General features: G+C 44.7%; 1 protein-coding gene across 4 annotated transcripts in view; it reads right to left on the reverse strand.

Moving 5' to 3' along the window:
• The window catches only part of KMT5B (lysine methyltransferase 5B), a 59,788-nt gene extending 55,994 nt beyond the window's left edge, over window positions 1-3,794 (reverse strand). For 2 of the 4 annotated variants that reach the window (XM_045016025.1, XM_045016021.1), the window contains exon 1: window positions 486-1,126. The gene's annotated coding sequence lies outside the window, so the exon portion shown is untranslated. Of the gene's footprint in view, window positions 1-348; window positions 427-485; window positions 1,127-3,776 lie in introns of those variants that run through there. The other 2 variants (XM_045016024.1, XM_045016022.1) reach the window with 2 other exon arrangements.
• Between the last annotated feature and the right edge of the window lie 19,103 nt (window positions 3,795-22,897).

A 22,897-nucleotide genomic window follows, 5' to 3' on the forward strand; every position in this document is an offset into this window, starting at 1 on the left:
GAGCAGCCCACCGCCCGCACCATCCCCGGGTGGGACCAGGCTCTCCTCGCTGTGGCACCCAGCCGCACTGCGATCCCCCCGGGGACAGACAGACACACACACACCAGCGAGGGGGACACACGGCTGGCACCCCCCGCCCCACACGTCATCCCCATTACCCCCACACCATCCCCATCGGTCCTAGCTATTATCCCCGACGGTGCCCGACTCCCCCCCCCCCCGGGATCCAAGCCATGCCCCGGCGCTGCCCCCACCGCCCCAGCTACTGCCTCCCGCGACCCCTCCCCTCTAGCCCCCCCGACAGTCATCCCCAAATTAACTGCCCAGTCTGTCCCCGTGCCCGCTCACCATGACTCCCCTCCCGCAGCAGCCGCGGACCCCCTGGGCTGGGGACCCTCCCCGGAAGGGGATCGCCCCCTTGGGCAGGGCCCCCCCGAAACGGGGCCCCTGGCCGCTTGGCAGTCCCCCCCCCACTGAACACTTACCGCCTGGCTGCCCCTCCGCGCTGGGGTCCCCGCCGCCGTCCCCGGTCCCGCCGCCGCTGCCCCGAGCTCCAACCAGAGGAAAATTAATCATAAAAATAATAATAATAATTCCAGGGGGAAAAATGGCGGATTAAAATCCAAGATGGCGGCAGTAAGGCCGAACGCTGTAGGGCAGAACCGCCTAGAGATCCATCCGCCAGGCCCCGCGACAAAGAGTCCCCTGGGCCCCCTCGCAGAGACCCTGCGGGGCGGTGGCGATACAGTCACCGCCTCCTGCTTCTCCGCGGGGAGCCCCCGGCACTTGGCTCACACACTCAGAGCGGCCTCCGCTGCGCGCCTGGGTACCCTTTCTCTTCCTCCGAGCCCCGCTGCCTTCTCACACAGCCGGGAGAGGCGCCTCCTGTCCGTGTGCTCCAAGGCGGCGGAGGGACACGCCAAGCCTAGCCCCGCTAGATCGCTCCTCGCGGCGGAGGAATACGCCTCAAAATAAATCCCTTCTGTCTCTTCACGCTACTTCACAGAGCGAAGGGGCAGCGGCGAATGCGTCTCTCCGTCTGCGCCTCACCTGTGGCGGAGCAACAGTACGGCGAACGACTCCCATGACCTCTCACACTGCTCTGAGCCGAGCGGAAGGATTCAGACAATCACACTGAAACAAGTTCCGGTCACACCAGAGATTTACCGAGCGGCCGCGGCGGAGCACGAAAAGAAGTCCCGGACCGTAGTGGGGTGTAAAAGATCCTTCCACCGCCGATTGCCCTTTAAATACCAGGCACTGGCCGCGGCGGAAGGAAAACGAGTCCCTCCCATCCCGTGCGCTGGGAGTGGGAGGCGTTCGCACACACAGAGGAGACCTGTCCGCCTGCTGGAGCGGCCAGCGGGGTTCTGAGGGGGCTGATTTCCCCCCCCCTTCCAGTGTCCCCGCCCTGGGGACCCCAAGGAGTTCTAACCTCCTCTCCAAATACCCGCCTGGGCGTGTCAGTGCATGGAGGGCATGGGGGTCGAGTCACCACCTCAGTGCATGGGGGTCGGGATTTCCAGGGTTTACTTTGGATAACTGCTTTTCTGGGCTACTTGTAGCCTGAGGAGCCATCCCTCCCGTGCTCAAGGGGAGGCTCTGCTGAGGCAGGGTGCTTTGGTGCTTGCCACTGTCCTGCTTTGGTTGCCCATCAAAATCCCCAAAGTCAGGGATGGGTCATCACACCCACCAGGGGCAGCAGGTTTATATAATTTTTGGTGGTGGCCAGAATGGGTCCAAGTCCTGCCCACCTTGTAAGCCAATATATATATAGTGTAAAAATGGATTAGAAACAGTAATCATTTAACAGTTTCCCTATATTGTACAATGTGTGGGGGGATGAGGGGTTTGGGGTGTTGGATGGGGCTTGGCTAGGGCAGAGGGCTGGGGCAGGGGGGGATGAGGGCTCTGGCTGGGAATGAGGGGTTTGGTGTGTGGGAGGGCCTCAGGGCTAGGACAGAGTGTTGGGGTGTGTGGCTGAGGGCTGCATGGTGGGGCTGGAGATGAGGGGTTCAGCGTGCAGGAGAGAGCTCAGGGTGGGGGTGCAGGCTAGGGTGGGGCCAGGGATGAGGAGTTTGGGGTGCAGGTTACTATTATCTGAGAATGTCATTAAGCATTGACTTAGGGCAGATCAACACTGGAAAGGTGGCAGGGGTGCCCCTTCTTTGCTGCCCTTTCCTCACACTGTCTAGCCACCATTTCATACCTTTCTCCTGCTTTCCCCCACCTTTATTTACAAAGGGATTGCTTGTTTTTAAAAACTCTGTGTCACTTAGATGAACTGCTTTTCTCTAATACACAGTTACCCTCTTTAATGCATGTCCTAACAGTTTTCTAGGGTTAACTGCACATCATAAAACAGGTCCTCATTGACGACTGGCTACAATTATTAATTACCATTAGTTTATAAATTAATACTAGTATGTGCACTAATACAAGTAATGTATCAGTGAAATGTCATTTTGAGCTTTCAGCATGCCAGAATCATTTAGCTTCATACACACGTGCTTGTGTATTGCACCTTAACTTTTTTAGTGATCTTTCGTCATCAAAATAGTTATTTTTCTGTGTCATTTAAAAAGAGGCAAGAAAAAGAATGCCATGGACATTTCTGAAAATTGTGCCTCCCTCTTCTAAGCAGAAAATGTACTGCAATTTGGTATCCAATATAACTGAATTGAAAACCTATGTTAATGCAATAATTGTTGAAAATTTTATATTTACAGAAGTAAATTCAAAAATAAAAGTTCTCACCACATTAGCTATATTGCACTTGTGTAATATTTTAAGTTGTTCTTTGTGTTTTATTATAATAGGATCTATATACACAACATGACTAGTTTTTAGCATCACCAGTTTTATTATTTTTTACAAGCACTTCAGGTGGCCTCTTCAGCGTTTACGCACATTAAGAAGTCAAGATAAGATAGCAAATGCATTTCCCCAAAAAAGGGAGCATATGCCACAAAACCTCTAGCCAGCAACACCTCAGCACATGTATTGTATGCTACATGTTCTACTAGTACTATTAAAAGATGTGAAATCTAAGGATTTGTAATCAAATCTCATTGCTTGCGGAATTTTGTTTTAAATCACAGTTTCAATTATACAAGCAAGCGAAAAAAGTGTCTCAAACTAGAAAGTGACTCGAGTAAAAAAAAAATCCTTACTAAATAGATTTTACTGAAATTTAGTAACTAGTAATTGCTTCCAAAGCTGAGAATGTGCAGCCAGCTGTTAGCCCAGAGGACAAACGTTTACTGTCAAGTAGTAAACCTCTGAAAATAGTGATTTTAAATCAGAAGTGATGGCACATATTTAATATCATCACAAATGGTGATACCATGATAACATTAATAACTGAATTTGTACAAGGACCCAGAGTACCCAGTCTGCTTTATGAACTAGCCCCCCCGAGTTAATTGCCATATTGGGTTTTACATATACAGAGATCACCTCACCTTTCACTGAATTCCAGCTACTTCTGGGCTGGAAGCTAACAGCCTTTGGCCTTGTCTTCACAAGTGATTTGCCTCAATTCCAGCAATGGATGGCCAGCTGTTGGTGTAGCTGAACCAGTTCAAACACAATGAACCTTGAGAACACCCCTACCATAGACTCTTGCAAGCGAGCTGGAGAGAGAATCAAGGTTAAGCTGGAAAGGATGTCAACTTTTGAAAATACACTTGTCTAAAAAGAGTTTTCCCTGCAACACTCCAAAATTATTATAACTGAAAGAGATTAAAGAAAAGCAATATTTTCAGTTTGCTTACATTGTGCATTTGACAGCACTTTGTGTTAATCAACTTCACTGTTTTCCCTCTGTACAGTAGTCAATCCATTTTCCTTTTGTATGGGTATTTCACACAGCAACATGGATAAGAAATATTTTTTAAAATAGTAAAGTTTGATGGTAAAAACCACAAAAATTGGCATGGTGGTTCAGGATCAAGTTTAGTACATTAATCTACTTTCAACTCTCTTTAAAACTGACTAAACTTCAATATGACTGTGTCTCTTTAAGGCTGACTGGCTGATTTACATACACTTATGACAACCATCATGCACACAAAGCCCAGCTCCCTGGAAATGCAAGCTCGGAAATGTAGTGAAAATTTTCTATTGTACAGGCCTCAAATAATTTTCAATATTACATTTTGTTACTTTCCAGCCAAGTATTTTCTAACTTGGTAACAGGCATAATGCTGAGTAAGACAGGGAAAGTTTCAAATCTGAAAATGTTGTTGGTTTTGGAATTAACTATCAGGGGAGAGGAAGGTGAAGATGGAATCATTTATTCTTTTAAACGGACAAAAAAGATTACTTTATTCACACACTCGTTCAAAATGGCTATGACAATTTGCCATCTTAACTATAAAGTTTGCTCTGAAGCTATAGGATTGAAAGGTTTAGGACCCTTACCATTCAGTTGAAGGGTGATAGGAATTTCAATGGACAGTGACAAGCTAAAATAATTTAAGTGACTTTAATTCTTTAGCAGTGTGGTTAACAGATTATTTTTTTCAGTTTAATTGAATTTAATAGTAGCCACTTATGCTGTTTGTTGACTTTTTACACTTTTCTCACCTTGGGCAGTGGAACTTGTGTGAGATGGAAAAAATAAAAATGAAAAAACAATCAAATGTGTTTTAATTTTTTTCTTTTGATGTTTTAGCTAAACAATTTTCATTAAGAAATCATACTTAAATATTCTAATCATGTTAGTTTTTGTAAAACCATTTCTTTTTAACAAAACCTGCTTTTGAGGCCTGAACTGAGGTCCCGATCCTTACACCTTATACAGTCAGAACCTTGCCTCTCTAAGGAGTTCCACTGAAATCACTCAGGCTCTGTGCAGGTGAAAGGGTGTGTCCACTCAGCCCGTTTCAGGATCAGAGTTCACAGCCTGCCTCTGAAGAAAAGCTTTCCACTAATATCAAGCCAAATTTAGCATTAGTGCAAATGAATACATTTCCAGCTGAGTTAATGGTGTGTCCTCCTTACACCAGGACTGAATTTGACCAGCTTGGTTTATTTACAAATCTAACCTTAAAAACTGTGGTAATGGTTATTTCAAGAGCTATGAACATGCAACAATAATTGACAATCCCATTTCCCGTTGACAATTTAATGAGGCAATATAGGTGTGGCAGGGAGGTATGGCAATTTCCTGCAATATCCTGGACAAACTTTATTCAATTAAGTTAAACCTTATGGAATTAAGTTTAATAGCTTTGGAGTCCATTGTATTAAGTGAATCGTTTATGTATCTTCGTGGGTCAGGGATTGTATCTATTTCCATGAGAGGGGGTAGTGACAGTTCCACCAGTGAACAGTGGCAGTTGTTTAGGCAAATTCATTCAGGTTGTAACACCTCCAGAGAAGCAGTGCTACCTGCAGGGGCTCACAAATACTGATTCAGACTGAATTTTTTTACAGACTAGCAGACAAAGAAAGGACTTTTGGTTAAATAGCCTGAGTTTAAACTGACTCTCGGCTTCTGGTCCAAGGGGGACCCAATCCTTAGGGAAGGACTTTGGCCTACTGAGGCCTATAAGGGTGCTTGTCAGGAGTGGTGGAAGCTCCCTAGAAGATGGAGGGGCCACCAGTGCCACAACCATGGCCTTGCCTCTCCAAGCCTCTGCCATTGTGCCGCCCGCTGCCCCTTCCCCCAAGGCCCTGCCCCCATGCTGTCCCTTCTCCCCAGATCCTGCCTCTGCCTGCTCCTCTCTGCACCCTCCTGACTTCATTGCTCACCCCTATGCAGGGGTGAAAGTAACTCAGGACACTTACTGGTACAGGGCCCGGGGCCAGCTCCGGCCCCCAGAAGGGGCGGGGCCTCAGGTGAAAGGGGAGGGGCTGGAGATCAGCATCCCCCAGCCAGCCAGCCCTTCCAGGCCACCTGGCCTGCACCACCTGGGGCTCCCATGGCAATTTAAAGGGTCTGGGGCTCTGGACGCCCCCTTTTAAATCGCCGGCCCCGGGGCAGCTGCTCCCTTTGCCCCCCCCACCTGTTGGCAGCCGAGGGTGGGGGCAAAAGGGGCAGGGACATTAAGGCGCTGCAGGGTCCTTTGCCACAGCAGCACTTTTATGTTGCTGCACCTCCGCCCCAGTCCTTAAAGGATCCTCAAAGCGCTGCCACAGCAAAGGACCATCCTTAAAGCGCTGCCGCAGCAGCACATTAAGATCCCTGCCCCTTTTGCCTCCCCTGTCAGAGGCTCTGCCGGTACAGACCCTACCAGCAGGGCTGCGGGCTTTGTACAGGCCAGTACGGGTTCTTACCGGTACTCCATACCAGCCCGTACCAGCTCACTTTCACCCCTGCCCTTATGGCTGGTAAAAAGTGAAAATCACTTTTAAAAGTGATGGGGACATGGCCCCTCCCCCTGCCCCACTCCCGTTGCTTGTTCTGAAGTTGTGATGAACGTGTGACCAAAGGATAAACCCCTGTGTGGGATTCGAAGGATTAATCACTAACCAGTACCCTTGTTGGAATGAGGGGATGATCTCTGGTAAGCTTATTACTAGGGCTGTCAATTAATCATAGTTAACTCACACAATTAACTCAAAAAAAAGAATTGCGATTTAAGAAATGAATCGCGATTAATCGCTGTTTTACTCGCACTGTTAAACAATAGAATTCCAATTGAAACGTATTAAATATTTTTGGATGTTTTTCTACATTTTCAAATATATTGATTTCAATTACAACACAGAATACAAAGTGTTCACTTTATATTATTATTTTTATTACAAATATTTGCACTGCAAAATTATAAACAAAAGAAATAGTAGGAATGTGCTTATCATTACAGTGTGAGTAGCCCCACTAAAGTCAATATTATTCGCTCTATTGAAGTCACATGTCATTTTTCACTGACATTTGCATACAGAAAAGTTAAAATGAATAAAACTGAAGTCACGTGTTATTGAACTGTAATTAATTTATCAAAAACTGCACATATCCTAAGTAACAGATGGTCAATAGTAGATGATAGATGGCCTCCTCTATGTAAATAAATGGCTGTAATTCACTTGAGGGGTTCTGCTGATGTCATAAGCTGCCAGAGTGCAGCATGAGTGATTTATTAACAGCTGCAGAAATCTTAGAGTGAATCACATCCTTGTATTCACTTAGGGTCTACACAGATTGTTATTTATAAAATACGGAGATTTATTTTTCTTCATTATTACAGGGTTCTTTTATATGAATTTAGTCCTGGTGGACCTTCAAGGTTTCAAGCATGAGTGGGATCCTATGTTAATGAAGGGAAGCATCCAATTGTTATTCCACTCCTGTTTGTCCCACTGAGGGAAGGGAGCTAGAGGATCTGTACTAAGCATGAGTTCCCTCATCTTTCTGTGGTCTCCCTCTTCTAGGCTGGCCTCATCTCCTGCACCAATTGGCAAGTCAATGCAGGAATGTGAGGTTGCAAGAAATGATTACTTGCCCTGTTTGTGCTTAATGCTGACTTTTCCTCTCCCTGTTCAGTAAGCAACACAACAGCCTAACTGAAACTCTGCCCACCCCAAACTTCTCTATTCTGTGCTGCAAAGATTTTTAAGACTAAATGTGCCACTAAAAGGAGCAAGACACCATTTTGTGTTTATGGATCCACTTCATTTAAAAAAAATACAACATATTGTATTACTGGCTTAATGACATTGGGCCAAATTCTGCTGTGCAGCCTCTTTAGCTTTTGATAGATTTACACCATTGTAACTGGGAGAAGAATTTGACCCATCTATTGCAGATCTCTATATCTAAAAGACAAGTACTTTCAGCTGTGCCAGTGAGTTTTTTCCACTTTTAGATGAATGAAAATATAGTGCTCAAGTTCACACAACAGAACAAAATGGTGCTTTCTAATTCTGCAAGCTAAGTTACTGAAAAGCTGATAAGGGACACAGGGGCATTTTGTTAGATTTCAAAGTTCTGCTTTACCCCCAGTAGAGTTGTAGCAAATAGACAGCTCAAGGTATTATTTGTCCATATAGAGCACTTATCAGCCCTCTCAAACGTGGGAATAATAGTGCCTTTTTCCCCCAAAGTTGTCTGATAAGCAAGGGTTAAGCTGCCTACTTCATATTCCTATCAGTAGCCTTTCCTACACTAATCTTCTTTCTTTTCAATGCCTGCTTGCAGCATCACAGCAATGATGTCTTCTCAGTTAGCACCTTCTGTTTTATCAGATTGAGGGTACGTCTACACTACGGGACTATTCCGAATTTGCATAAACCGGTTTTGTAAAACAGATTTTATAAAATCGAGTGCGCGCGGCCACACTAAGCACATTAATTCGGTGGTGTGCGTCCGCGGTCCGAGGCTAGCGTCGGTTTCTGGAGCGTTGCACTGTGGGTAGCTATTCCCTAGCTATCCCATAGTTCCCGCAGCCTCCCCCGCCCCTTGGAACTTCCGGGTTCTGTCTGGAGAATTTTTAAAAATGATTCTGAATTTCATCTTCTATAACGGAGCGCTGATAGAACGGATTTGCCTGCCCTTACAGCGATCACGTCCGCATGGTCCATGCTGGAGCTCTTTTTTTTATTTTGATTTCGGACTGCATCGCCACCCGTGCTGATCGGAGCTCCACGCTAGGCAAACAGGAAATATTCAAAAGTTCGCGGGGCTTTTCCTGTCTACCTGACCACTGCATCCGAGTTCAGATTGCAGTCCAGAGCGGTCAGTGGTGCACTGTGGGATAGCTCCCGGAGGCCAATACCGTCGATCAGCGGCCACACTAACCCTAATCCGATATGTTAATACCGATATTGGCGCTACTCCTCTCGTTAGGGAGGAGTACAGAAACCGGTTTAAAGAGCCCTTTATATCGATATTAAGGGCCTCTTGGTGTGGACGGGTTGGGCGTTAAATCGGTTTTACGCTCCTAAAACCGATTTAAACGCCTAGTGTAGACCAGGCCAGAGATGGAATTATTTAGCCTTCTCTCTCTCCCACTAGTATTAAATGTGCCTTCAGCCTTCCTCAGAAGCATGTCATTTTTCCAGGTGTGAGAACTGTTTCTAATTCATGGGATGCTCATTCCCATTACTCTACATTAGAACTTATAGTCAGCCAAGAACCTGTGTTGGATCACCTGTGAATCCTATACATCCTGTCTGATGTACACTATACTTGCATGTCTCAAAGAAAGTAAATCCCATGAGAAGGGCATTCTTCTTTTGGACCCCTCAGGCTCCCAGTTTTGGTCCATTGTGTCCAGAGTCTGTTCTACACAGGGATGGTGCAGCGAGAAGACTGTAATTCTAGGGTGGGCGAGTGGGTGTACTTTTAAATGCATGTTGTTGGGGTGGCATATCAGTGTTTTTTCCTTTACAAAAGGGAGATTATTAAAGTAGTGGAGGGGGTTGGGCCAAAAAATTAAATCTGGTACTTCCCTGGAGTGTGAGCATGAGGTACAGTGGAGTTTACTGAGTTTCTGGAGGAAGTTTGTCAGTCACCAGCTGATAGTGACTTTTGAGGAATGCAAGAGGACAATGCTTTTTAGGGAAAGGTCTGGAAAATAAACTCATTCCCTCTTTTCTCCCCTATCAATTTGGCTGATGAGATGAGCTAGCTGAAGTTTTATTATAAAAGGCAGAGGTTGAAACAAAGTTTGGGCTAGGTAACATATTGACACCTGGAAAGAGGGAGAAAGGGCTCCGTCCCAACATTTAAGAAATTGATCTTCTTTCTTGCTATCAGGTCGGAGGCTGGTCTCTGCTGGATGCAGTTCTGATAGCAGATTAAAGAGAGTACTCTTTAAAAGCCAGCCAATATTTAGCTAGTTGGACACTGTACCATTTATTGCTTCCGTAGTCAGAACACTTGTATTTTATTTGAAATTGTAATAAGCACTCCAAATCTGGGGTTTCGTCAATAATCTTATGTCTCTACTGGTGCAACGTGTCTCCTTTGCTGCTACGTGTTGAGTTCTCATCTTTCCAGTTCGGCAGATAGGAGGGTCATTTTAATGGGAAAATGGTCCTTTTTTTTGGAACATTTGCCCAGCTTTGAAAGATCATAAAATGTCAGGGCAACTGCATTGTGTGTTGGGGTAAATTTGCTGTACAATTTTATTTTTCTTCTCCAAAGTGACTAGTGATTTTGGGGGCCCAACATGAGGTGTCTTACAGGGATCTAATTTTCAGAGAGCAGTTGTTCTACACTTCCTGAAACATCAGGCACCTTTAAGTCATCGTAAGTTGGGCATCCAAAAATGGAGGCACCAAAGTAACTAGTCACTTTGGAAAATGTTGGCCTCAGTGTCTAGGATTACCAGATAGCAAGTGCGAAAAATTGGCACACTTTTTTTTGGCAGGGAGTGGTGGGGGGAGGAGGAGAAGAAGAGATGGTGGTGGTTTATAGTCTTATAGTATAAGACAAAGCCCCTAATATCAGGACAGTCCCAATAATATTGGGACATCTGGTCACCCTATTAGTGTCCAACTAAGTGTTCATTTGTTTGTCTTTTATCCCAATACAGTGGGGTTTTGCCGCATATCTGGGGAAGAGAGTTCCAGATGTCAATTACTCTCTGAGCAGAAAGAAACAGATCATCTGTGAACATTTGCTCTTAAGCTTTACATAAGCTTACATCTCCCATGTCCCATTGGTATGGAAGTGTAGCTTTGATAGCACTCTGTGAATAAATATAGTAGAAAGTATCATTGGACTCCAGAAAATCACATAATAAATCTGCTGCAGTTGTTATTACTTCAGGAGTTGTAGTAATTGACCTGCTTCTTTATAACCATAAATTCAGATTGCAAGAAGCAAGACAGAATGTGAGTTTTTTTGCAGGTCCAGTGTAACATGAGATCAGGTCTGCTTAGGAAGTGCAACAGAAGCACACCACTAGAAATGCCATTGCCTTTCTTTCATTTATGTTTTGTTCAGAACTTGAATTTGGAAAATGTTTGTCTGTGTGCTGTCACTAATGCATCTGGAGATATTTGGTTTTTCTCTGTCCTGACTTTTGAACTAACTTTGCATTATCCATCTACGCTGGATGGAATTTAACATCTTGAATCTGTTTCACTGTGTTTTGGCCATGTATATTTTTTCCTACCTGTGAATGAGAAATTGCCAGTGCATCTGGATAGGCTTTTGCCTGGCAACAAGTTTTCTTTGGCTTCTGCGGCGGAGTTCGCTTTTGCTGTCTTTATGGGCAAGTATGGGCTCCATACTTCTGACTGTGTTTTTTTCTGCAATACTACAAAATGGCAGGTGTAAGAAGTGACTGCACAGTCGGTACTGGGTTCTTCATATGCGTATCTGATGTTGTTGGTGACAGAGAATAAGACTAAATGGACTTTCTGAAGGCTGGGAAATAACTTGTTGCTGTAGTCCAGTGGTCCCCAACGCGGTGCCCGTGGGTGCCCTGGCGCCTGCCAGTGCATTTATGTGTGCCCGCCTACTAACAAAGGAGCACTTCTGCTGGACAACCCGCCGCCGAGGAGCGTGGCCGCTGGACAACCAGCTGCCAAAATGCCTCCAAGAAGCGGCAATGCCAAGAAGCGTCGCCGCCAAAATGCCACTGCTTCTCAGGGTCATTTCGGTGGTGGCGCTTCCTGATGACGCTGGTTCTCGGTGGCATTTCGGCAGCTGGTCGTCCGGTGCCTGCCACAATCTTCTGGGAACATGAATATGCTATTGCAACAGAAAGGTTGGGGACCACTGCCATAGTCTACCTGTTTCCCTGGATTTGACAGACAGGAGGTATATTTCCTTTGAAAACAAGAGGAGATGATGCCTGTGTTCTCTACCAATAGGTTTAACAACTTGCTGTACAAGATCATAGTGTGTAAGATCATAGTCCTGCGTAAATCAGAGGCAGTTGATAGCATTCTCAAAAAAGGGGAAGCCGGTTTTTGGAAAAGGTGTGGATGCATACACCAGATTTTCACTCTATGAAACATAATAGAGGGCTCCGGGGCTGGAGCACCCACAGGGAAAAATTAGTGGGTGCTCTGCACCCACCAGCAGCCAAGCCCCCTGTCATAGGTTTATTCCCCACTTTGAACTTTAGCGTTCACAAGATGGGGACCTGCAGGGACTCCTCTAAACTAAAATCCTAGTTTAGATCTGGTAAAGCTGCCACCAACCAAAAATATAGTGTTTTGGTACACTTTCCATTCCTCCTAAACCTTCCCTGGGAACACAGATCCAAGCTCCTTGAATCTTAACACAAAGGGAAATAATCCATTCCCCCCTCCCCTCTCCAAGTCCTTAGGAGAGATACCTGGATTCAAATTCCTTGAATCAAATAAAGAGGGATTCACTTTTCCCCCCTCCCCTTCCCCTGAAAATCCAAACAAGGGAAGAAATCAATCAAGTTCTAAAAAGAAAAGATTTTATGAAAGAAAGAAAAAAAAGTACACTATCTCTGTATTACCAGGATGGAAAAATTTACAGGGTCTAACTTATAAAAACTGGAGAGACTGCCCCTCCCTCCTCCTCAGAATAATCAAAGTAACAGCAAACAGAAATAAAGATATTTCTTCAGCAAACACACAATTGCAAATGCAGAAATTAAATTATAAGACTAATTCGCCTTTCTAATACTCACTATACTGAATAGAAGAAAATACTCTAGGAAACTTTGGAGAACTTGAAGAATATGTCTGGCCTCTCTTAGATCCAAAAAGAGAACGACAACTCAAACAAAGAACACAGACAAAGACTTCCCTCCACAGAGATTTGAAATTATCTTGTCCCTTGATTGGTCCTCTGGTCAGGTGTTCCTCAGGTTACTGCTTGTTAACCCTTTACAGGTAAAAGAGACCTTAACCCTTAACTAACTGTTTTATGACACCCCCCACAGGCCCCACCTCCTCTGCCTCCTTCCCTGAGCATGCCACGTCCCCGCTCCTCTGCCTATCTCCCAGTGCTTGCTGCTGCTAAACAGCTGTTTGGCAGCACGCTTGGAGGAAGGGGGAGGAGCGGGAATGAGGAGGAGAAGGAGGGGCCGGGCTGGGGATTTGGGGAAGGAGTCGGAATAGGGGCAGGGAGGGGGCAGAGTTGGAGTGGGGACTTTGGAATGGGGGCAGGGCAGGGGCAGGAGGGGGCGGGGCAGGGGTGGAGTTGGGGCAGGGCCGGGGGCAGAAGGGGGTCAAGCATCCACCATCGGGAGCAGAAGTCTGCGCCAATGCTTAGAATGGCAACACAAACTTTACATACATTTCATAGACTTTGAGAAGGCTTTTGATAGCATTCACAGGACCAGCCTATGGTGCATTCTGCGGGTATATGGAATTCCTGTCCGTATAATCAACGTCATCCAAAGCTTTTATTTCAACTTTACATGCAGTGTTGATCACAGAGAGCTCAGTTTTGAAGTCAAAACAGGAGTATGTCAGAGGTGTGTCATCCTCTGCAATCCATCAACTGGGTAATGCGGTGTAGAACAGAAGACATCCCAAGAGGCATTACATGGACACTCTTCTATCCCTTGAAGACCTGGACTTTGCAGATGGTGTCGCTCTCCTATCATATCCAACACCATATACAAGAAAAAACAACTCGACTCAACGCATTCAGCCAGCAAATTGGATTGAAAATCAACCGTAATAAGACAGATATCATGACCTTTAATATTGCCTCACCATCACCAGTACAGAGAGAGGATTATAGACTCATAGACTCATAGACTTTAAGGTCAGAAGGGACCATTATGATCATCTAGTCTGACCTCCTGCACAATGCAGGCCACAGAATCTCACCCATCCACTTCAATAACAAACCTCTAACCTATGTCTGAATTATTGAAGTCCTCAAATTGTGGTTTGAAGACCTCAAGCTGCAGAGAATCCTCCAGCAAGTGACCCATGCCCCATGCTGCAGAGGAAGGCGAAAAGCCTCCAGGGCCTCTGCCAATCTGCCCTGGAGGAAAATTCCTTCCCGACCCCAAATATGGCGATCAGTTAAACCCTGAGCATGTGGGCAAGACTCACCAGCCAGCACCCAGGAAAGAATTCTCTGTTCTCACCAATGTAGAAACATTCACATACTTGGGCAGCACCATCAGCCAGGATGGTGGAACAAGCCAGGAAATCCGGAACAAAATCAATAAAGCCAGGAACACTTTCAGGAGCTCAAATACATTCTGGAAATAATCAAAATACAACACCAAAACCAAACTCAAGATTTATCAGAGCTGTGTACTTTCAACACTACTTTAGAGTGCAGAATGCTGGGGAATGAGAAAGTATGACATGTCCAAACTGTCTTCATTCCAAACAACCTGTCTCAGAAAAATCTGTATCTTTTGGCCCAGAACAATCTCAAACCAAGATCTATTGACACAGTGCATCCAAGAGAATCTGAGCACCATCATTGCCAGGAGGCGTTGGAGATGGATTGGTCATGTGCTTCGCATGGAAACTGATTCCATCACCAGAGTAGCAATAAGATGGACACCTGAAGGCAAGCAAAAATGAGGCTGCTCAAAAACAACATGGCAAAGAGCTGTGGAAGCCGAGCTGAAAAACCTGGGGCACAGCTGGGGAACCATTGAAAGACTTGCCAGAAACAGACAGGAGTGGAGGAGCTTTGTCACTGCCCTTAACGCCAGAGGCATAATAGGAACATGATGATGATGATGAACAACTGTACAGAGGAAGCATTCTGAGAGTGACAAGGTGATCCTCTGAGAGGCAGTGTTTCTGGAGATTAGAGCAAAGGATTGAAAACCAAGATTCCTGGATTCTGTTTTTGGTTCTGCAACTGACTCATTCCACTGACCTGTTGTGTATTCTTGGTTGAATCCCTTTCTTTCTCTTTCTCACCCTCAGTTGTTATAGCTGTAAAATGGGAATAAAAAAAACATATCCTATGGGAGTGCTGTGAAACTAATTCAGTAGTGTTTGGAAAGTGCACTGTAATCAGGTTAAACATGGTATAGAAATGCAGCATATTTAAATCATTATTCTCTTCCTATACAGAAAAAAGCATGAGCTGACAAATAGACGTTCTTGTCTGCAGAGCTTCAAAAAGGCCAGGGCTCCTAGCAATTGTTCCTAAAATCACAGAGCAATGCCTCCAGCAGACTGACTATTAGTCTCACACAAGTTGTTTGACTTGAGCATTGCACTTCTCTCTTGTTCTCTGTATACTGGAGATGGTGGTGGTGGTGAATGCACACTACCCAAGGCCTGCCAGTCTTATGGGTAGGCAAAACTTTGATGGTGGATTTCACGGAGTCACCAGGGTGATGCTCTGGAACTACTCCATATGAAGCCAGTCAGGACTCGGGGGGAGCATGCCTCCTCTCTCTGAGCATACTGTCACCTGGGCAAGCAGCTTACACAGCTTCGACCTTCCTGGGTCTGACCTCAGAGCATTCAGCATCCCCTTCTACACTGTTCGCTTTCCGCAGCAAGTCCACCCGGGCAGGGCTCCTGGGGAAGCCAGAGGGCCCCACACCCCAATTCCACAGTCAGACGTGACTCTCAATCAGCATAAAATTGAAGGTTTATTAGTCGACAGGAACACAGCGTAGAACAGAACTTGTTAGCACAGAAATCAGTGACTTTCAGCCATGTCCATCTTGGGGAGTCCTGGGCCAGAAGCCCTGGAACCCCCATCTTCCAGTCTCCCCAAGCAGACTGCCAGCTTCCAGCGACCTGACCTCAGACACCCCCGTTGCTCCTTCTCCTTCTCTTTGTCTCATTTCCCGGGCAAAGAGTCACCTGGTCATAACATCCCTCTCCTGGGTCTCAGGTTACAAAGGGCACCAGTCAGAACATATGTGCAGGCAGCTGGAGCAGCTTCACCTGCCCCAGAGGTGTCAGCCAAAGTCACACACACCCTTTCCCACCACTGAGGTATTGGTGCAGCACACAGGGAAACTGAGGCACACGCAGTATTCATGCAAAACAGTAAAACTCACATAGGCTCAACAGTAAGACTCACATACAACATAACAAGGGAAAATCCCCACTTTGTCACAGTGGAAAAAACATCACAATTAAGAGAGATCTGTGAATAACCTCATGATTGAAAACAGGGCATTTTTGTCAAGTGTGTCTGATCTGTCTGTGCAGGAAGGAATACCTGATGTGCAGGTGTTGCTTCCACCAAATACTGAGGGAGAAAGTTATGGTGATCTCTTTCAAAGGGTCCCTGAGAGAAAGTCTGACTCACATGATGCAGGGCCTTTAAAGTGCAGCTGAAGGTTATCCCCATGAATACTAAGTACTCACTGGCAATATTAGTAGCCCACTGCCCAGACATTCTTCTAAACTAAGAGTCTTGCTCTCCAGGACAGATGTATGGGAGGTGTAGGAGATTTAAAAGGATTGCCCTGGTGATAGATTGTGACAGGCAAGAAATGTTTGGCATGACTGCCTACTTTCATATTCAGTGCCACTGGAGACAAGAAAGGGGTAACAAGGATAGCCATTATGATAAGCAGATCCAGTGGGGTGGATAAAGTATGTCACTAAACATACTTTTCACCCTCAGGGCAGAAGCCAGTCGGCTTCAGCAGCTGGAGTGGTACGTATCTCTTGAAGAAAGAGACACTGCTCACTTGCCTCCTCTCCTCCCTGCCTCCCACACATATAAAGGCCATAAAATACTTGGCAGCAGGGGAAACTTGCCTTGGAATTTTTGGTCATTGATGAGAAGCATCATTTTCCATTAAGAGTACTTTGGTTCTTCATGACAGATCCCTTATATGTGAGGATACAGAAAGGAAGACAAATGGGAATTCATTCTACTTGTGGCAGGTCCATTGCACCTTCCTGTTGGGGGATTGTCTGATACAAACAATGAAAGCTCATCCTGACAGGTTATGAGAGTCACAGCTTCCCCTATCTAAGCACACTTCTTTGCCACCAATTATGGATTTCCTTTCCCCCAACTACCTCCGGAATTACCAGGAACTTTGTGGTGTTCTTCACCAGGGCTGACTCCAGGTTTTTTGCCGTCCCAAGCAAAAAAAAAAAAAAAAAAAAGGGGGGGGGGAAGCAGAGTGCCACCACCGAAGCAAAAAAAAAAAACCCAAATCAAACCAAAACAAAAAAATGGCCAGAGTGCTGCACCTTGAAAAGTGCCGCCCCAAGCACATGCTTGGAATGCTGGTGCCTAGAGCTGGCCCTGTTCTTCACATTAAAGCAACAAAACATCTGTGCCTAACCTGGCAAAAATGGAGGAAAAGTCATCCTCTCTTTCCAATTCTAGCCCCCTCCTGGTACCAAGTGTTATTCTTTGGATTAAAGCAAAGAGAGCTTGTATTTAACCACTACTATTAAGATTATATAACTCTAAAACAATAGAAACCAGAACTTGCTCTCCATAGAAGCCAGCAACTTACTGTCTGACCCTGCAGGCCCAGATTCCACCTTCCAGTATGGAAGGTAAACCTTTTGAGCTCTGAAAATTCACTCCACATCCTTGAACAACAGCTGTTTCATGTAAGCTTCTAATACAGATATACTCTTCCTCCCTGCCTTCCCTTGTTTCAGAGAAGCAAATACTGCTATATTGTCACATAACGCACCTCTTTGCAGTATGGTCAGTCTGCAGTTTAAGAAACTCTGCAAATAAAAATAACAAAAATGTTCTGATGTCTTTTTATAAATAGGGCCAAAAGTCACATCAAGTGGCATTTTGAGCTGCAGACACAGCTTAATATTAAGCACCAAGTTTTACTGTAGGAAAGTTTAGAGAACGGGGAGAAGAATTTTCTAAACCACAGTTCCTCAATAGTAGGATCACTAATCTAAATCTTCCTGTTAAAGAACGAGACATAAGACATGGAGTGTTTAGCTGGTTATTTACTCTCATTCCAGTCACCCTGTTGTCAGAGTGGTCTCTTGCTCTCCTGTACTTCATTTGGTTGTTAATTCCTGAACTCCCTGCTTTTGAATCAAAACCTGGTATGTGCATTTCAGACAGTACCTTCTACATTTCCATAGAAACATGGAATGCCTTTCACTGAAACATTTACTCCTCCACTCCTTCCTTCTGGGGACAAAATTTTAGCTGACAGCATGTCAGGCACATTTCTATAACCCAAGGTCTAAAGGAAATCTCTCTGCATAAACCAGATCAGCTCTTACAGCCCAAATGTGCTTTCTTGATTGGGCTATTGACTGGCCAAGAGACACTCCATTTATTGCCTAAACTAGACAAAACAAACAAGGAAGTGTCACTTTGTTGCATTATTCCCTCATAAGATTGTTTCTTGCTGGCAAAGTATTCATCTGGATCGGTGTTTTCAACCTTTTTTCACTTGCGGATCCCTACAAATTTTCTAGTGGAAGAATGGACCCTTTTGGAAATCTTAGACATAGGGGGTCCGCAGACCACAGGTTGAATATCATTGATGTGGATGAAGTATAAGTAACACTAGAGGGGGTTAGAAGAGGTGACTCTATTTGTAGTATGCTGGTCAACAACAGGAATCCTAGTACCACCCCATTCTACATAACTTGCTCTAATGTTTGAGGACTTCCTAGCTTCTCCTCTTTCTGTATTGCTCCATTACCATTCCTAAAAGCACACGAAAACCCTTGCTTGTTATTGACATCCCATCCCATTACAAAAGGCAGTGTGGCCCAGTTGGTCTGGACCCAGGCACTCCAGTTCTGATCCCATGTCTGACAAACTGCCTCTCACAAGTCTTGGGGAAATCAACCTTTCTGAGTCTCTGTTTCTCCATCTGTAAGACAGTGATGATATTACTCAGTTACCTCCTCAGGGTGTTGCAAAGATTGATTGGTGCTTGTAAAGTGCTCTGAAGGTTTTAAGTGGTAGATAAATGCTACATTAATGAGCGGCATTATTACCCTTGCACCAAAGATAATACAAGTCCCTTTGGTCTTCTCTGAAGAAGTCTGGCTTGCTCATCAAGCAAGCGCTCACTATCTCTCCGCTCTAGAAGGAGGGATGGACTCAGAATAGAAAGGTCGAGATGCATTAATACAAAGAAGTGCAGAAAAATTAATGTGTCCTACAAAAGCCTATAAGATAGTCAAATGTCAACTGGAAAATCCTAATATATGCCCTCAGGATCCTTCTGTTCCACTACCTAGCTTGCTGAGCCTCCTATTTTAATGGAAAGAAATGCTGAAATCATGTAGAAGGTTAATACACAATTAATCTGGAGCCAAGACACTGCTCTCCTCACATATATATCCCCCCAACTCCATTCCTCAATACCTTTGAAATTTATTCAGTCACCTCTGTTCTACCAGAGCTCAGTCAAATGCAATAAGCTGCCTGTAACCAGGTGACTTTCCTGCAGGCTGGAGAGCCTGGAGCTACGCCAACCCTGATTCCAGGAGAAGCCATGCCTGGATTAAATCAGGTGATTCCCAAGGTAAAAGGCAGCAGGAAGTTGTAGGAATGGGGTTTCCAGGCTTAGGCATTGTGAATTGCACATGGTGCCTTCATCACACAGCGGCGTTGTGTGCTACAGATAGCTACGGTGAAATGCCTAGTATTTTAAGAATTATGCTTTTAGACTTAACCTTTTGGGCTAACATCATTGGGAACAGTGAAGATGGAAACACTAAGCTAATATATGAGGAATGCTGGAACTTAAGTGGTGGACGTGAAAGTCAAAAACTCAAAATATGTCATGTAAGTAGGATTAAAGTGTGGATTTTAATCTCTTTTAGTCTATAGTTTTGGGAAAATGCATTATAATTGGAAAATTATACAATTCCATATCTACATCAGGAGGTATAATGAAATGAAAAAAGAGGAAAAGACGTGTTGAATGTGCATGATCTAGCAAATCACTACGTTTATGATAAGTGGGGTTGCTACTGCCTAATGTATACCAACTGCTCTAAAGATGTAAGAACAGGAAGAGTAAGAACTGCATTCTCCGTTCCTTCGCAGTGAATCAAGAAAGCTGTATGGCTATCAAATCTTGTGCTGTTTGATGGCTGAACTGGCAAGGATAATGCTGGCATTAAGTTGGGTGACAGCCACCATGGTCATCCTGTCTGATTCCTTATCAGGACTAATGGCGATCAAAAATGGTACTTCAGGTCGCAGAAAGGATATATTTAATGAAATATTACTATTAACATAACTGATGCATTTGGTGTTTAATCATAGTAATAGCGTGGATCCCAGCACATGTAGGGGTAGTGGGCAATGAGACAAAAAATGCTACCAAATACAAGCAAGCTGCTTTAGAGATCCCTTTAAGTAAACCGGAGTTTAAAAATCTAATTAAAATTGAGTTCAGAGAGGAATTGCAGGAAATATGGGCAAAAGAAACAAAGGGGGAAAAAATTGTGTGAAATATGCTCAAAAGTTGAAAATGCTGAGCTACTCCAAGGCCCTGAGAAAAACAGTGAAGTGGCTCTATTTAGAATTGTAACTGGCCACAGTGGCTTAAATTGTTTATTGGAAACAAATTACTAACAAAGATGGATTATGTGGGATGTGCAAGGTCCAGAAAACAGCTCATCATCTCCTTTAGGAGGGCAAAAAATGTGCCATCAAACAAGAGGAATTTCATATGAAAAACTCAGGCCTTAAATTATCAAAAAATTTGCTGCAGCATCTAGTAAGAGTATCAGGCAAAAAGGGACTTATTTAAAAAAAAACAGTGTTGCAATTCTTTAAGAATATTGGGAAAGATGAAAGACTTCACTTCTTGAATAATCTATGGTGTCCAGTGCTTAGCAGTCAGATTCAGCAAGTGAGTCTGCTTCACCCAGAGCCGGCTCCAGGGGCAGGGCACTGCAGAGGCACTCCTGGTCACAAGGAAGTGCACGGGAGGCAGCTGCCCCTGTTACTCTGTCCATAAATAATTCACCTGTTCATATATGAGACAAAATATTAATATATTGAGACTACTTCACCAATAACCCATTTTCTATATCTCCTCCCAACACTTAAAAGACTGATTAAGTCAGTCCAACTTCTCAAATGGTTATGAACACTTTTACTTTAACGGTCAGTGGCAATACTAGGGTTCCCAATCTGGATTTCAAAGAATGATGATCTGTCAACCATATCTGCAGTAGTCCTGATGAGAACCTGATGGTCTACTGTCAAATGCAAGTGGAAGAATGGATTCACAAAGAGTGGGTTCACATGGTCCTGAAGACAACAGCCAACAGGCTGCTCTATCTGTGGCCTGGTAGGACACTAACAATTGCCCCTGTCTATTGATAAGACAGTTCCCAGGTGCCTACTTCACTGATTGCATCCTCCTGGGTCACTTTGGTACACTGGTAACCTGAGAAAGGTGAAATGTGAGGGAAGACAGAATTCTGGTGGAGGAAACCCAGTCTCAGCATGGCTGGCTGCTTCCTACCTAACTATGGCATCAGTTGTCAAAAGCTCCTTACGTTGCAAAAAATAGGTTTTTTTATCCCACCACAGCATTCAACAACTCCCCATCATCGGACCAATATCAGGTGGCCGCAGTTTACAGAATTGCTGCCTTTGTCCGGCCACAGGATTGAATATTTCTTACTTGATAGTACTTTGTGGGCAAGATAATTTGATCTGAATTTTCAGCTTCTATGGAAGCAAAAACTCTTTCGGAGGGGACAAATGCAGGGTCTTCTCTACTTGAGTTCCAGTCAATTCCGCTCACAGACATTCTGGTGGTGCAGAGAGAATTTTGGGCTAGTACGTGTTAATGAGACCCATGTACCTCCTCGTTAATTAAATCTTATGGTGAGATAGAGGCAGTTGTCAGCAAGCAATCTTGCCTTTAAACAAGGGTTACTAGACCCTTGCTTAAACTCTTGACGTTGAATGATAATCAACAAGATTATCAGTCTTCAATCTTCTTTTTTTAAGGGCAAGTTACAGAGAAAGTGAAGTCAGAACAAGTCTGACAATATGTGGTGCCTTCAGATTTCCTTGGGCCTGATCAGTTTGCTGTTTCACCTGGTGAGGGTGTGGGGATTGCACTGGTTCTGTGGCTCACTGTTATCCACGCTGCTCCTTTAAGCTCTAACAGCTCCCTTTGATGCCCTTGACCATGAAGCATTGTTGACATGGCTGCTCACGCTGGCAGGGGACAGACATACCTTGAGTGGCTCTATTCTTTCCTTGTTGAGAGTACCCAGAGGAGAATTCTGAGTACCTGTTCATTTTCCACCAGGGATGGGGATGCTCTAGGGTTTTCTAATCTGTCACCCCCTTCTATTCAGTGTTTGAGACCAGTCAGGGAGATGGTGAGGTGGCACAGGTTGAGATGTCTCCAACATGTGGAAGACACTCAACTCTACCCTATTTCATTGGACTGGGATGGCATGGTTGATCAGCTTCTCCAGTATCAGAGGGGTAGCCATGTTAATCTGGATCTGTAAAAGCAGCAAAGAGTCCTGTGGCACTTATAGACTAACAGACGTAGTGGAGCATGAGCTTTTGTGGGTGAATACCTACGACCAATGCATGCATCCGACCAAGTGGGTATTCACCCACAAAAGCTCATGCTCCACTACGTCTGTTAGTCTATAAGGTGCCACAGGACTCTTTGCTGCTTTTACAGCTTCTCCAGTGCCTTGCTGAGTCAGGGCTTGGCTGCAGGGAAGGTAGCTGCAGCTCAGTACAGTGGTGGCCAATCTGTTGCAGGGTATTTCTCACAGGGAGCTCATTAGGTGTGTACTCAGAGATTTATCCTGGCTTCCAACTGATTTCCAGATGGTATCTGGTTTTAATATATGAAATCTTAAATGGGTTGAGTCCTGGCTACCTGAGAGAGAATCTTTCTCCTCAGACTCATACCACTGCATCCACAACAAGAGGAGATGTCCAAACTAATGACCTCCTCACTTAATCACAAGAAGGCTAGAGGTATGGGGTTCAGTGAGGGGTCTCTGATTTCACTTTAAATTTGTTCTTTACATTGGCTGGACAGAGCCCAGATTTATTGACCTTCAGATCATGTTACAAGGCTCA

The sequence above is a fragment of the Mauremys mutica genome, chromosome 4, assembly GCF_020497125.1.
Source record: "Mauremys mutica isolate MM-2020 ecotype Southern chromosome 4, ASM2049712v1, whole genome shotgun sequence".
Taxonomy (NCBI): Eukaryota; Metazoa; Chordata; order Testudines; family Geoemydidae; genus Mauremys; species Mauremys mutica.